Here is a 15833-nt window from a genome sequence, read left to right on the forward strand (position 1 = left end):
CAAACATCAACAACTTTATTAACACTTATACAATTTTTAAAGCATTTAATATTGTTGATGTTTGTAATGTGATGTATAGATAGAGTAGCACACTCATTGTATTAGTCCCGCCCATCATCCAATCAAAGTGTAATTCACTAGCCAGTAGAAACGTAGAGTTTTTCCCATCATCCAAGTGGAGCACAGTGAAGTGTATTTATATAGAGAAATTAAGACACCAGAGATACGACTTCTGATGAAGCTCTTTTACAAGCGAAACGCGTAAAGTCCAAGCAAATAGGCCATACAAGCTCCCAAATCTGCCCTGCACTGTCGGCACCCGCAGCTCCAAACGACGGGAGGTTCCATGACCGGAAGTGACGCGGATTGTTGCCGGAAGTGACGCGATGCGGTCGGAGAGTCCAGAGGATCTGTGCCACCTGTAATTTTTATGTGAACATGCCACACTAACAGAATGTAAGTGTGATTCTATTCATTCTAATACAATGCAGTATTAAACATACAAAGTTGCACTAAGTGTGTACTTTTCTGTTTTGCACCGAGGTTCATCCTGTGGGATCTTCCTGAGCTGAGATAGCTATTGATATCCACTGCTGTTTAATGCACTATATTATTTGTATTTTTTTCACATATGGTGAAATCTGCGCTCCCCAAACCTGACTTTGGCAATAGTTAGAAAGACAGGTAGGGTCAAGCTTGCTGTTTTTGAGTAATGGTATAACTGTTGCATGTTTGAAGGAGGAGGGAAATATACCAGAGTAGAGGGAGGAGTTAAAAATGTATGTGAGTGTAGGGATTATTGTAGAAGCAAGAGGTTTTAGGAGATGGAAGGGAATGGGGTCAAAAGGGCAGATGGTAGAAGAAGAAGAGATCAGCAGTGACACATCCTCCTCCGAGACATCGGAAAAAGTGTCAAGGAAGGCAGGAGGTTTGTAAGAAAGGATGTGGGATGTGAGGAGGAAACATAGGGGATGTTCTGACGTATGGTTTCCACCTTTTCCTTAAAATAGTCAGCAAAGTCCTGAGGTGAGATGGCGAAATAAGAGGAGGCAGCCGAGGGTGGTCTGATTAGAGAGTCAAAGACAGAGAAGAGTTTCCGAGGGTTAGACTTGTGTGTGTTCATTAGTGAAGAAAAGTAGGTTTGTTTAGCCTAAAAGAGGTCAGAGTTGAAACAGGACAGGATACATTTGTAGTGAAAGAGGTCTGCGAGAGTATGAGATTTCCACCAGAGGCGTTTGGAGGAACGCAACTTGCGCGTATGGGAATTTAGTCAGGGTCTGGGGTTAGAAGGGCGAGGGAGGCAGAAATAGATCAAGATCATGTAGATCAAGAGAGGAGGATAGGGCAGACTTGTATTTCCTTACTAGGTTGTCAGGGTCTGTAGCAGAATTGAGAGAGGAGAGGGAGGAGCGTAAAGTGGAATAAGAGGCTGGTAGGGTAATAGAGCGCAGATCTCGTCAGAAACGAGTGGTAGATGGAGGGGGAGAAGAAAAGCGAGAGAGAGAATGAGATGAGGTGATGGTCAGAGAGAGGAAAGGGGGAAATGGAGAAATCAGAGAGAGAAAGGTTTTTAGTGACAACCAGGTCTAGATAGTGGCCATCCTTGTGGGTGCTAGCTGTAGTCCACTGTTGAAGGCCAAAAGAAGAGGTTAGAGAGAGAAAGCGGGAAGCCCAAGGGAGACAGATGTCATCAATGTGGCAGTTGAAGTACCCAAGGAGAAGAACAGGGGAGTCTGTGGAGCGAAAGAAAGAGAGACAGGATTCAAAGTGAGAGAGAAAGGCAGAAGGGGGGTGAGTAAAGGTAGGTGGGTGATAGATGACTGCCACATGGACAGGGAGAAGAGAGAAGGTCTGAACAGTGTGAGCCTCAAAGGAGGAAAAAGCAAGAGAGGGAGGAATAGGAAGAATTCGGTAACGGTAGAGAGAGGAGAGGTGGAGCCTCACGTCTCCACCCCTGCCAGCAGGGTATGGAGTGTGGGAGAGAGGCCACCATAAGAGAGGGCAGCTTCCTGAGCAGTCTGACTGAGTGAGCCAGGTCTCAGTTATAGCAAATAGGAGCAGAGCGTGAGAGAGAAAGAAGTCATGCACAGAGAGGAACTTGTTAGAAAGGGAGCGAGTATTCCAAAGGGCACAGGAGAAAGGGAGAGAGGATGGAGGGTGGCAGGGGATGGGTATGAGGTTGGAGGGGTTGATACAAGAAGGAGTAGAAGTTGCATTTGGCAGGGGAAAATGAGAGCATGTAGAAATAAAGCAGGGACCAGGATTGGGAGAGATATCCCAGAAGCAAGGAGGAGAAGCATGGATAGATAGAGAATGTGTGAGGCTGATTTGTAGGGGTGTGTTTTAGTGCAGGTGATATAGCTCTGCAGTGTCAGAGGGCGCAGGTAAGAAAAGAGTTCATGTCAACTGAGAAGTGGTGAAGGAAGGAGATATTGAGATATATGAATAGAGTTAGAGACATAATGAGGCTGGTGGAAGGAAATTCTGAATTTAAAAAGAAGTGAGGTCGCAGCAAATATAAATAGTAGAGGCAGCATCACAACTACAGTTAAGTTCTGAGATGTGCAGTCTGGGATAGATGATATACTCCTTTCCAGAGTAGTTCAAATGCAGGAATCAGTGCCAGTAGGTGTTGTCACTTGTTCACTCCTTTTGAACTCCCTTTCAAACCCCAGTTTGCTTGCTACTAAAAAGGGCTATATGACAAAGGCTGAAGACATCACAGGCTACTAAGTTGACTGGTTGTATGCTCTAAAATGTCACAAGAATTAAGAACAGCCCAGGCAACTTAATTAGCACATGTGAGGGACATTAAAACAGATGTTTTTCCTAAACAGGGGGTTGTCAAAGTAGACGTTAAATACAGATCAATTGCAGATGGGCTTAATTTAAAAGAGGGGTTTCAATTAAACATAACTGAGAAGAATAAGATAATATCTGTGTAACGTGTAGCTCACCACAAACAAAGCGCGACCGCGGTGCTGAGGTAGGGAATTTGTTAACGTCGACCCACAGCCACGCGGGTGCGCCTAGGATGTAGAGTAGTCGTTCAAGCCAGGTCAGGATTACAGATAGGAGAATATTCAAATTACTTGCCAGGTTCAGGAGTGGAGAGTTGCGAATCGTCAGAGTGCGTAGCCAAGTTCGGGATTGGAGAATATCGGATCGTTGGAGTACTTAGCCAAGGTCAGCACTGGAGACAGGAGAATGTACGAAGCCGGATCAGGAGAGGAGAAGCACAGAATCCAAGAGACAAGCAGGGTCAGGCAACAAGAGGTTAATCAGCAAGGCAAAGTCTGGAGCTAGAATGCAGCAAGGCACGGCGTCACACTAGACTATGCTCAGCAAAGAATGAGAGCCGATTGAAAGTCGCATACTGTAACGCATAGCTCACCACAAGACCGGAGACAGGAGAATGGTCGTACGAAGCCGGATCAGGAGAGGAGAAGCACGGAATCCAAGAGAGACAAGCCGGGTCAGGCAATAAGAGGTTAATCAGCAGGGCAAGGCAAGGTCTGGAGCTAGAATGCAGCAAGGCACGGCGTCACACTAGACTATGCTCAGCAAAGAATGAGAGCAGACTGAAGGTATATAAAGGCAGGGCCTCCAATAGCCAGCCAGGAAGTACTAGGAAGTATGCACCCATAGGCTGCTGGTGAACACAGGTGTGCCCTATGATGCAGCCTAATCAGGTATGGGGGCGGAACTGCTCGCACGTCGTCCCGCGCGTGTCAGGGGGTGGAGCTTTGAGTGCGTGTCACTCTAACGCCGGTCCTGTCTATCATCAGAGCGGGGGCGGGACTTGGACCACGCGTCAGCAAGGAGGCTGGTCGAGCGCACTCATCGTGCGTCAGAGCGGGAGGCGGGGTCCGAATCCGCGGCCGGGGGATCAGGCTGCTCAAGGTCCGCGCGCGTACTGGGATCATGAGACCGCGCATCCTGAGTGGCCGTCACGGAAGGCTTGTTTGGGTGAGGAGACGGTCTGCGACCACCTAGATGGCGAATCCTCACAATCTGTTAGGTAATACAATAGCAAAGAAAAGAGAAACCTTGCTCTAACCCCAAGACTGGGGAAGGGTGCTGTGTGCTGCCAGGGAAGTAGCAGAAGCTATAGGAGAAATGATGGATCATGTCAAAGAGACATACTGTAATACACTCAAAGTATCCCTCTTATCGGCGCACTACAGTACAGAATTATTATATATATCACTGTGTGGTCAGTGTGAAACTTAACTGGAATGAACAGTTTCAAAGAAACTTTAATAACATAACAAAAGGCTATAACAATGTCAATTAAAATCGTGAATTTTGCGCAAGAATCTGTATGTTAGCTCCTAGTACAAAGTCCCCACGTGAAAACTACCGTGGATGTTAATATTTAAGACAGGAAGCTGTAGTGATTATTTGTCCACTAGGATGTCCTATGCACATGTATAGATACGTATATGTGCATATAATGGGCTCATGCGAGATAGATGTTATGCATGTGTATAAATCATACTGCGTCCAGGATGAGCCCCTGGATGTGGGCATTAAGTGAGCCCTACCTTAGTATGCCTTATGAGTATCTATTATGGATGTCTCTGCAATTGCAGGGGTGGAGAGAAAAAAGAGACACCCAAACGTTGTGGATATCCATTCATTGAAAAATAATCATTAAGTGCAGGGATGTTTGTGAAGCATACTGTACAAGCTCTTGATAGCAGATGATGTGCGTTTGGTAGTCCTGTGTTGAAACTTATACTTGTAGTGTTCGATAAACTGGGATAGTGATGTCTGGCCACTGTGTTGGTCACTATGTGCCTATTGATAAGTGGATATTGTATTTCCTCTTTACCTGGTCCGTTAGACCTATGGGAGTGTGTGTACACCGCTCAGTGGTGACGTCACTTTGTGATTTTCTGTGCCGCTGGATGTGAACTGTTTGTGTACTACAGCTGCAGCTAATTTGTTTAGTGAAGTAGGATGTTTATAACTAGCTCCACAGCGATGGTAGTATCACTGGGGACTTATGTCCCTGGCTATACGTGCTTGTATAAATCACAGATTGTATGTCAAGTAACAATAGTCTAGTATATCAGTGTGTTGATACCTTAACTGATAGGGATTTGTACTGTGACAGAGTCACTGACTCAGTAGGCTGGAATGGAGGATATGTCTACCTTCCAGCACTCAACCAGTTAACCTGCCTGCACCTGCAGCCTAATTAAGCAGGATTCCTGAAAAACTGCAGGTTCAAAAGATACAGGAAGCTGTGAGTCTGAGAGCCAGAACCAGAAAGCCAGAGGTAGTGAGAGACTGAACGTTTGCCCTCAGAGAAGGAGGGAGACATAAGGTGCTCCCCAGCTACCAGATGTTGGTAAACAGTGAGATACACTGCTGAGAGACCCGTGCTGAAGCAGTGCAAAGAAGCTGGCAGAAAGTAAGAGACACTGCTGAGAGAGCCGTGCTGAAGCAGTGCAAAGAAGCTAGCAGAAAGTGAGAGACACTGCTGAGAGAGCCGTGCTGAAGCAGGGACATATTCGCCAGATGGATTAAGATAAGCAAACCATTTATTGCTACAATATGACCAAAGACTGTGCTGTTTCTTTATTGCCCATCCCAGGGCATGTTTTGGGGTGGAAACTGGCTTAGCTGGCTGCCCGGTAGACAGGGCTGAAGAAGTAAGTTAGATCCCTGACCGGGATAGGTTTTTATTTATGCTTTTTATTTTGATTTGGCTTTCTTAAAGGGACAGTGGGTCTGCGAATACGTTACTTAACCCAGCGGTGCGCAAACTGGGGGGCGCGCCCCCCTGGGGGGGCGCAAGATTGTTTAGGGGGGGCGCAGGAAGCAGCGGCGATTTTGCCAGGAGTAGAGGGAAAAAAGCCGTCTGCAGCTGCAATTTTTCTTTTGGCCATTAGGTGGCGCTGCGCTGTGCTACAGTACACAGCAGCATCTCGTTGCTTCCTGCATCAGCGACATGGGGAGAGGGGGTGAGTGAGACTGGCACATGGGGGGAGTGAGACTGGGACATGGGGGGAGTGAGACTGGGACATGGGGTGAGTGAGACTGGGACATGGGGGAGTGAGACTGGCACATGGGGGGAGTGAGACTGGCACATGGGGGGAGTGAGACTGGGACATGGGGGGGGGTGAGACTGGGACATGGGGGGGGGTGAGACTGGGACATGGGGGGGGGTGAGACTGGGACATGGGGGGGGGGGGGGTGAGACTGGGAAATGGGGGGGAGTGAGACTGGGACATGGGGGGGAGTGAGACCGGGACATGGGGGGGAGTGAGACTGGGACATGGGGGGGGAGTGAGACTGGGACATGGGGGGGGAGTGAGACTGGCACATGGGGGGGGAGTGAGACTGGCACATGGGGGGGAGTGAGACTGGGACATGGGGGGGGGAGTGAGACAGGGACATGGGGGGGAGTGAGACAGGGACATGGGGGGGGAGTGAGACTGGCACATGGGGGGGAGTGAGACTGGGACATGGGGGGGGGAGTGAGACAGGGACATGGGGGGGAGTGAGACAGGGACATGGGGGGGGAGTGAGACTGGGACATGGGGGGGGAGTGAGACTGGGACATGGGGGGGAGTGAGACTGGGACATGGGGGGGGAGTGAGACTGGGACATGGGGGGGGAGTGAGACTGGGACATGGGGGGGGAGTGAGACTGGGACATGGGGGGGGAGTGAGACTGGGACATGGGGGGGGGAGTGAGACTGGGACATGGGGGGGAGTGAGACTGGGACATGGGGGGGGAGTGAGACTGGGACATGGGGGGGGGAGTGAGACTGGGACATGGGGGGGGAGTGAGACTGGGACATGGGGGGGAGTGAGACTGGGACATGTGGGGGGAGTGAGACTGGGACATGGGGGGGGGAGTGAGACTGGGACATGGGGGGAGTGAGATTGGGACATGGGGGGGGGAGTGAGACTGGGACATGGGGGGGGGAGTGAGACTGGGACATGGGGGGGTGGGAGAGTGAGACTGGGACATGGGGGAGTGAGTGTGAGACTGGGACATGGGGGATTGAGTGTGAGACTGAGGCATGGGGAGGGTGTGAGTGACATGAGGGGGTGAGAGTGTGAGATGAGAAGAGTGAGTGTGACATGGGGAGGGGGGGTGAAAGAGCTACATGGGGATGGGGATGAGAGAGACATTGGTGGGAGGGAGGGAGACACTGGCAGGAGGGAGAGAGACACACAATGGCTGGAGGGAGAGTGTGAGAGAGACACCGGGTGGAGGGAGAAACAATAGCTGCTTGGAGAGTGCAAGAGAGACACTGGGGGGAGGGAGAGGCAATGGCTGGAAGGAGAGTGAGAGACAATGGAGGGAGGGAGACACTAGGGGGAGGGAGAAAGAGAGAGAGACACACAGGGGGAGGGAAAGAGAGTGGGGGGAGACACTGAGGGGAGGGATAGAGAGGGACTGGAGGGGGAGTGTGAAATACAGGGAGTTGGAGAGACTGGAAGAGGAGTGTGAGACTGGAAGAGGGGAGAGAGTGAGAGACAATGGGGGGAGGGAGAAAGAGACACACACTGGGGGGAGGGAAAGAGAGTGTGGGGGAGGGGGAGACACTGAGGGGAGGAATAGAGAGGGACTGGAGGGGGAGTGAGAAATACAGGGAGAGACTGGAAGAGGTTAGAGAGGTCCTGAGGTGTTCTAATGTGGCGGGAAGAGAGAGATTAATAATACAGCAGAAATGGGAACGCTATTAGACAAATATTATAATATTTATTTTTAAGTTATGTAATTTGTGCTATAAATACTTTTTTTGTAGACGCGTGGCGGGGACGTTACAAAGCTGGTTCGCACTGACGTCATGCACTGCACATGCACTAACGTCATGTGATTTTGATTACATCAGGCAGGGGGGGCCCGAGAAATTTCATGGATGAAAAGGGGGGCTTGGCATAAAAAGTTTGCTCACCCCTGACTTAACCCCTATAAATAAACCCCACGTAAATAGAAGTACAGTACTGTGTTTCCGGCCTTATTTGGGATAAAAGGGACCTCAACGTGATGTGGTTGTCACAGTACATTAATTCTTCCTTTCCCATGTCTTGTGAAATCATGCCTATTGTGCATGTATAGAGAACATATCCATTAGTCATTTTGTATGTTCCACCTTTGTTTCTCTGCCACTATGCTTGCGTGGCTGCTGTGCATACTGTACGTTTATTGCTCAATGAACCGGAACTTGCTAATTCCTCTATGTTGGCTCAAAGATGTCATATACAGTGAATGCTGATGGTTTACGGAAAGAGATAATGTTAAACAGTGTACTAGGAAGCCGTTTGGCCTGTAAGTACCGTAACTTTAATTCATATGGATAATAAGCTGATATCATACACATAGTAGGCTAAATTGTTTTAAGAAGTGTGTGTATCTTAACTTCTTAACGGTTTAGGTGCCGCCCGGGGTTATTATGACCCTGTGAGCTGTACACGTGGATGTTAAATACGTATTGTCAGGAAGCTGTGGTGGTTTTGTACAGCGGTGAATGTATCATGTTAATTGATACAGTAGTGTTGTGCATTAACTCTGTATCTCGTTTTTGTTCCCCATGTAGGGTGAAAACAGTGTTCATATACAGAAAGCACGTATAATCACCCTATTGCCTATTTGTTTTTTGAGGGTCTTAAGGTTGGAGGTTGTTTATCTATTTCTCCGCCATTCATTCCACGTGGCTACTTTGTACCGCAGATTTACTTTTCTCACCGAGCATAGGCTACTTTAGCATACTAGCTTAGTGTATATAGCATATGTGGTGCAGATGGTATAGGGGGGAGTTCTTCCCTATATCAAGCTTAGATGTAATAATAGATCAAGTGTGAATCAACAGAAATTTGCGCATAGATACTCTAGCGTTTAACTGCCGGCTAACCTGACGTACGTTTAGTAGTTTACAACGACGACTTCCAGGGTGGGCGTATCCGCATCCCGTCCTGCCCCTTTATACCTCACAGTTGCCTTAGCAACCTGGATGGACACTTTTTGGTGCCGGTTCCCCTAGTGGTTCCTTGTGGGAACTGATGGGGTAATGTTGACTAAAGAATCTTGAAGACTGATCAAAGATAAGTGTCAACTTTCTGACCATCTAATTAGAAATTATAGGTTGGGTGATTCAGTGTATTGCTCTGGAAAGTCCCCTAGTCAGGGGTCACTTCAGTTGGTGCAGTATGTCGGACATTACTAGTAAATTAAATTAGAGAAAGGAGGTGTACTTAAAGCCTTCGTTTATACCAGCAGCGTATAAATCCATTTCGCTTCTCGTTGGAGTAATTGTTTATCCCAGTTTCCTTTGCGGATGTTCGGGGCAATTTGATCTATGCCCTGGAAACTTAAAACCTTGGTATCGCCACCATGTTGTTCCCTAACATGTCGGGATACTGGAGTATCTTCGGAATTCCTGATGGATCCTAGGTGTTCCAGGACACGTCATCGTAGCTCACATTTGGTTTTCCCCACATACTTGGCCCCACGGGTACATGTTATTAAGTAACTGACCCTGGTCGTCCTTCAGTTAATGAATTTATTCAGAGTGTATGTTTTCGTGTTGTCCCAGTTAGTGAAAGTTTTACTTTCTCTCATGTGCTCACATGCCCGACAGCTGTGATGCAGCTGATTTCTTTCGTGGGGTTAGCCCGTGGTTTGTCTGCAAGTAACTGTTCTCTAGGGGTGTTGACTGCCCTATGGTATGCTATTTTTAATTGTTTCTTTGAGAATCCTCTGGCAATGAAATTATCTCTCATTTCTCTTGCCTGTATTTTAAATGTATGTAGATCCGAGAAATTCTGTGTTATCTTCCAGTATTGTCCTGTAGGAATATCTCGGATGAGAGACCTAGGGTGGTAGCTGTCGGCTTTGAGGTAGCTGTTAGTTGCGGTGATCTTTTAATAGTTTGATGTCGCCAAACTTCCATTTGCTTTTTAGTGATTTTGAGATCCAGGAATGTTATTGTTTCATTACTTATTTCAGACGTTATAGGAGGTTATGATTGTTAGCGTTAAGTAGATCTAGGAAGGTAGTAATTTCATCTCTGGTTCCTTGCCATAGTAGTATGATGTCATCAATATACCTAATCCATATATCTGTCTGGTATACTGATGCATCGCCTCAGAGAATTCGCTAACCTCTTCCCACCATTCTAGGTAGAGGTTAGCGTATGTGGGGGCACAGGTGATGTCCATGGCTGCGCCCTGTATTTGCAAATAATATTTATTGTTGAACAGAAAGTAGTTATGTTGGAGAATGAACTTTAGGAGGTCTTGAATGAAAGCGTTATGGTCATTAAAAAGACGGCTTTGTGATGACAGAAAATCTTTAACAGCTAGAAGCCGTATGTCATGTTCTATACTTGTTTATAGAACCTCAACGTGTTCCCTCTAGACGTTTTAGGACATCTTTTGTGTCTTGTTCATATGATGGTAAACTGGTGACAACATTTCTGAGGACTTTGTCAATGTAAATACTTGCATTTTTTGTCAGTGAGCCAATGCCTGAGACTATTGGTCTTCCAGGTGGTTTTGTGGCATGTTTATGAATTTTTGGTATGCTGTAGAATGTTGCAGTGGTTGGGCAGTTGTTCATCATAAATTCTTGTTCTTTCCTAGTGATGACCTTTGTTTGGATACCATTTTCCAGAATTTGGCCCAGTTGTTTTTGAACGATTGCTGTTGGATCTTTATCTAACACTCTATAGCATTTTTTGTCTCCCAAAAGTTTTTTATTTTCTGAGACACTGGGGGCTATGCACTAAGCTCAATGGCTTTGCGTTCTGATTTTCCAAAAAAGCAGGTTCGTTAAAAAGTGAGGCCGGGGACGCGATTCACTAAGGCCTTGAGCCCATTTTTAACGTACCTGGCAAAATAGCTCAAAACAGCCATAGCGTACGGGTTGCTTATTTCCCCCTGCTAGCGTTCTTAACCTTTACGTACGCTAGCTGATAGAAAAAAAAGCCGCTTGTAACATTTGCATGGAGATTCTGTATACCCATGCAAGACTGTTACAGGCGATCGTACACTAAATAAAAACATTTTAATAATAGTGTACATGAGCAGGGGGTCTCCAGAGCTGAACCGCATTTGTTTCCGGTCCGAGGACCCCCTACTTCAGGAGATACAGGCCCCGTTATGGGGTGCCGGTGGGCCCATGGATGTCTGGTGGGCCCCGGGTCAGACCCACAGGTGTCTGAGGGGCCTCGGGTGGTCTCCAGAGGTCTCTCGCAAACCAAAAGGAACCAACCCTGTATGTAAAAAAAATAAACCTGACCTATACATTAAATACATCAATCACCCCCACCCCCCCCCCCCCCCCCCAACACATACAGTACAATAATGTGCAAAATAACTATTATCCAGATATGGATAATAGATTATTTGCCCATTATGAAACACATAAAACATGCATAAATCAAAACATGAATTCTTAATTTTAAAATCACCACATTGCATGTTACAATAAATCCAGCATCGATTGTAAGTATAAACCAACAAACCAGCAGCTACACAAATGTATATGAAATGTCACACAATTGCATGGAGTGTGTACATGATGCAATTAATCTGAGCATCATGTAACACTATGCAAAATATATGTAACAATAAAATACACTATGAACAATGTCCCCTAACCACCAATGCAATCATGAAAATCAAATAGAAACTAAGCAATTGAAAGTAACCACAATCATTCTAATCTAACTACCAGAAATAAGCCATTAAAAATAACCGGGTTCTGCCCAAACATTTGCCCATTCTTTTGAGAGACCCTTCCCTGGTCCAAATCCTCCCCCCTAAACCCTCCATTGTCTTTAGGAAGGCCTCTAATTTGCAATCTAGGTTGGCCCCTACCTGCCCTAAATTAACCAAGACACCAGATGTGGAATCTCGTCCAAGGGTTTTTTTTGCTTGCACTAACTGTACAGCTTGTAAGTATAGTTCTAATCATACTACCTTTAGTTCCAATGTTACCAGTCAATTATATAATATCCGTTCACATATTGACTGTCACTCTGTATATGTCATTTATTTATTACAGTGCCCCTGCGGGTTACAGTATGTTTGCCGCACGGGGAGGGCTTACCAGAGACGCAGATATGAACATATATACAATATTAGAAAAGGGCTAACCACACATAGCGTATCTCATCATTTTCTGACCCATCACCAACAAAACCCCAAAGGCATTAAATGCCAAGCTATCGAAGCATATCTTGGCAATTGGAGAGGTGGAGACAAAATTAATGGCATAAGTAAACGTGAGTCATATTGGATATATGAACTTAAAACATTATCTCCCAACGGTCTGAATATTGAATTCGATTTATTAGCTTTTCTGGTAAAGTAATTCATTACTATGTGTTCTAAGAATTTGTGCTATTTGCACAATCATTTCTATTGCTGTTTGTTGTTTGCTGGTATTGGCAGTCTTAGCATTGTAGGGTCCTTTGAATGTTCTTTGTACATTTTTATTTTTCTTGAAAGCAGGAATAGGATATTCAGCGCTCGTGCTGCAGAAGTGATAGTTGGAATAATCCCTGTGCTGCACATGCATGGAGCGTCTCCCCAGAGGCTCCCACTTCAGAGGTGATCCCCCCTCAAGAGGGGGGAGGACACCCTGAGAAACAAAGAAAGAAAATAGCACAGAAGCGCACAAGGGATGGAGTTAATAACAGTATTTTAATAAAACAAACACATAAATGGCTGAGAGGATCCAACCCCTTCTCAGCTCAAAAGGTAAAAGTGAAATGCCCAGAAATTAAAGCCATACATATGGTCTCTTAACATAAAATGTCTAGGAAAAATACATCACATACAACAAAAAACATTCAATGTAAAAGTAAACAGAGAAAGTACTAACAGCCCAAGGGGATTTAAATAAAAACCGCCATAGAGGACTAAATACCCGCTGACAGGGGGAGACGGACACTTACACTAGGGCAAAGGTGGGGGTCCACAGCTGACCGCACAGGATCCGGATCGCGGCACCTGGGAAGATAGAACAGCCACCACTAGAGCCTCAGGCAGGCTCCGTCTCAGCCTCTCAGCAAACACGCGCAGGATGACCTGTCGTGACCTCTACGCGTTTCGCACCACGTGCTTCGTCAGGAGGTCACGTACAGCGTCATCCGCGCGTATTTATGGAAGGAAGGGAGTTAGTAAGGACAGCCCCTTCAGACGCCAGATCCAACGCCCTTAGACGGGCAGCTGAATACTTAAAGTGATGCTACCTCTTTCTCTGACAGTGTCACATGTGCGATAGTCACGTGATACAGGTCTACCAGAGTGTATACAAAACGGGAACTGTAACACAGCAATATCAGCACTGCCAAAGACCATCACTAAGTATACAGACAGAAAATGAATAAGAACACACAAATGCCAATATATATATTAATTAAACATAATAAATGCACACATGAAAAGCAATACATAATCCTAATACATATATTATAAAAATGAGAGATTAATTTCATTTTAATAAAAAGAAGAAAAAAGAAAGAAAATAAACATGATTTATCTTAAAAAAGGTTTAAGTTCAATGAGTTCATTAAAACCAATAGGGTGTCTAGTTTGCATTTCGTAAATCCAATACTGTTCACGCTTCAATAAGTGATTTTCTCTATCTCCTTGTCTGCTGTTCATTTGTATATGTTCAAGCCCTTTAAATGTAATACAAGCGGGGTCATTATTGTGTATTTCTTTAAAGTGTTTTAGTAGCGGGGTGAGCGGCATACTGTACCTTTAGCCAAAGTTTTAGGTATGTTTTTTACATTTCTCATATGTTCTAACATACGCATTTTTAGTGGCCTTTTTGTCTTGCCAATGTACTGTAAATTACAGTTACACTGCAGGACATACACCACATGCGTAGTCTGACAGTTGATAAAACTGTTGATATTATACATCCTTTTTGTAGCACAGGACGTAACAGTTGTCCCTTTACAGATATGATTGCACGCCTTACACTTCCCGCATTTATACGTGCCTTTAATGCCCAAGCGATCTTTAATGTCACCAGATACAGCAGTTTTTCTGGTGATTTGGCTAGGGGCTAACATATTTTTTAAATTTGGCGCACGTTTAAACACTACCCCTGGTTGTGAGTTTAGCTGAGGGCCCAGTATGGGGTCCATTTTCAATATCCCCCAATGTTTTTTTAAGATTTTTCTAACCCCATGATGCATGTCACTGAACTGAGTTATAAAAGCAGGAATTTTTGTATTTTTGCCTTTAACTTCTATTTTTGAGGAATTGGGATTGTTTATCCCTTTATTTTTTACAAATCTTGGGGACGGCGATGGGGACAACTTTTGCCCCATCGTTTGCCAATTTGTATATGGGACTGTGGGAGTCGCTTGAGGTTTTTCGATGTCCTCCTCCGCAGCTTAGGCTGTGGAGGAGATATATCGATGACATTATCATTGTGTGGGAGGGTTCTGAGGAATCATATCTTCTATTTGTTGACCAACTTAATGCGAATGACTGTAACCTAAAATTCAGTGGTGTTAACAGCTCAGTTAGCATAAATTTTCTTGATTTGGAGATATACAGTATATTGAATCCAATACTGTTCAAACAAAAACATATTTTAAGGCAACAAATGTTAACTCCTACCTTGATCCCTTTAGCTGTCATGATAAAAGATGGGTCCAAAATATCCCCTTCAACCAGTTTCTTAGATTGAAGAGAAATAACTCTAAAATTGAGGATTTTGATAAACAATCCCAATTCCTCAAAAATAGGTTTCTTGACAAGAATTATAATGAGGAACTGATAGATTCCTCTATAAAGAAACTTGAGAAAATACCGAGGAAGTCACTGACACAATATAAGAAAAACAAGAAAATTAAAGGCAAAAATACAAAAATTCCTGCTTTTATAACTCAGTTCAGTGACATGCATCATGGGGTTAGAAAAATCTTAAAAAAACATTGGGGGATATTGAAAATGGACCCCATACTGGGCCCTCAGCTAAACTCACAACCAGGGGTAGTGTTTAAACGTGCGCCAAATTTAAAAAATATGTTAGCCCCTAGCCAAATCACCAGAAAAACTGCTGTATCTGGTGACATTAAAGATCGCTTGGGCATTAAAGGCACGTATAAATGCGGGAAGTGTAAGGCGTGCAATCATATCTGTAAAGGGACAACTGTTACGTCCTGTGCTACAAAAAGGATGTATAATATCAACAGTTTTATCAACTGTCAGACTACGCATGTGGTGTATGTCCTGCAGTGTAACTGTAATTTACAGTACATTGGCAAGACAAAAAGGCCACTAAAAATGCGTATGTTAGAACATATGAGAAATGTAAAAAACATACCTAAAACTTTGGCTAAAGGTACAGTATGCCACTCACCCCGCTACTAAAACACTTTAAAGAAATACACAATAATGACCCCGCTTGTATTACATTTAAAGGGCTTGAACATATACAAATGAACAGCAGACAAGGAGATAGAGAAAATCACTTATTGAAGCGTGAACAGTATTGGATTTACGAAATGCAAACTAGACACCCTATTGGTTTTAATGAACTCATTGAACTTAAACCTTTTTTAAGATAAATCATGTTTATTTTCTTTCTTTTTTCTTCTTTTTATTAAAATGAAATTAATCTCTCATTTTTATAATATATGTATTAGGATTATGTATTGCTTTTCATGTGTGCATTTATTATGTTTAATTAATATATATATTGGCATTTGTGTGTTCTTATTCATTTTCTGTCTGTATACTTAGTGATGGTCTTTGGCAGTGCTGATATTGCTGTGTTACAGTTCCCGTTTTGTATACACTCTGGTAGACCTGTATCACGTGACTATCGCACAT

This window comes from Ascaphus truei, chromosome 9 (genome assembly GCF_040206685.1).
Source record: "Ascaphus truei isolate aAscTru1 chromosome 9, aAscTru1.hap1, whole genome shotgun sequence".
NCBI classification, from domain to species: domain Eukaryota; kingdom Metazoa; phylum Chordata; class Amphibia; order Anura; family Ascaphidae; genus Ascaphus; species Ascaphus truei.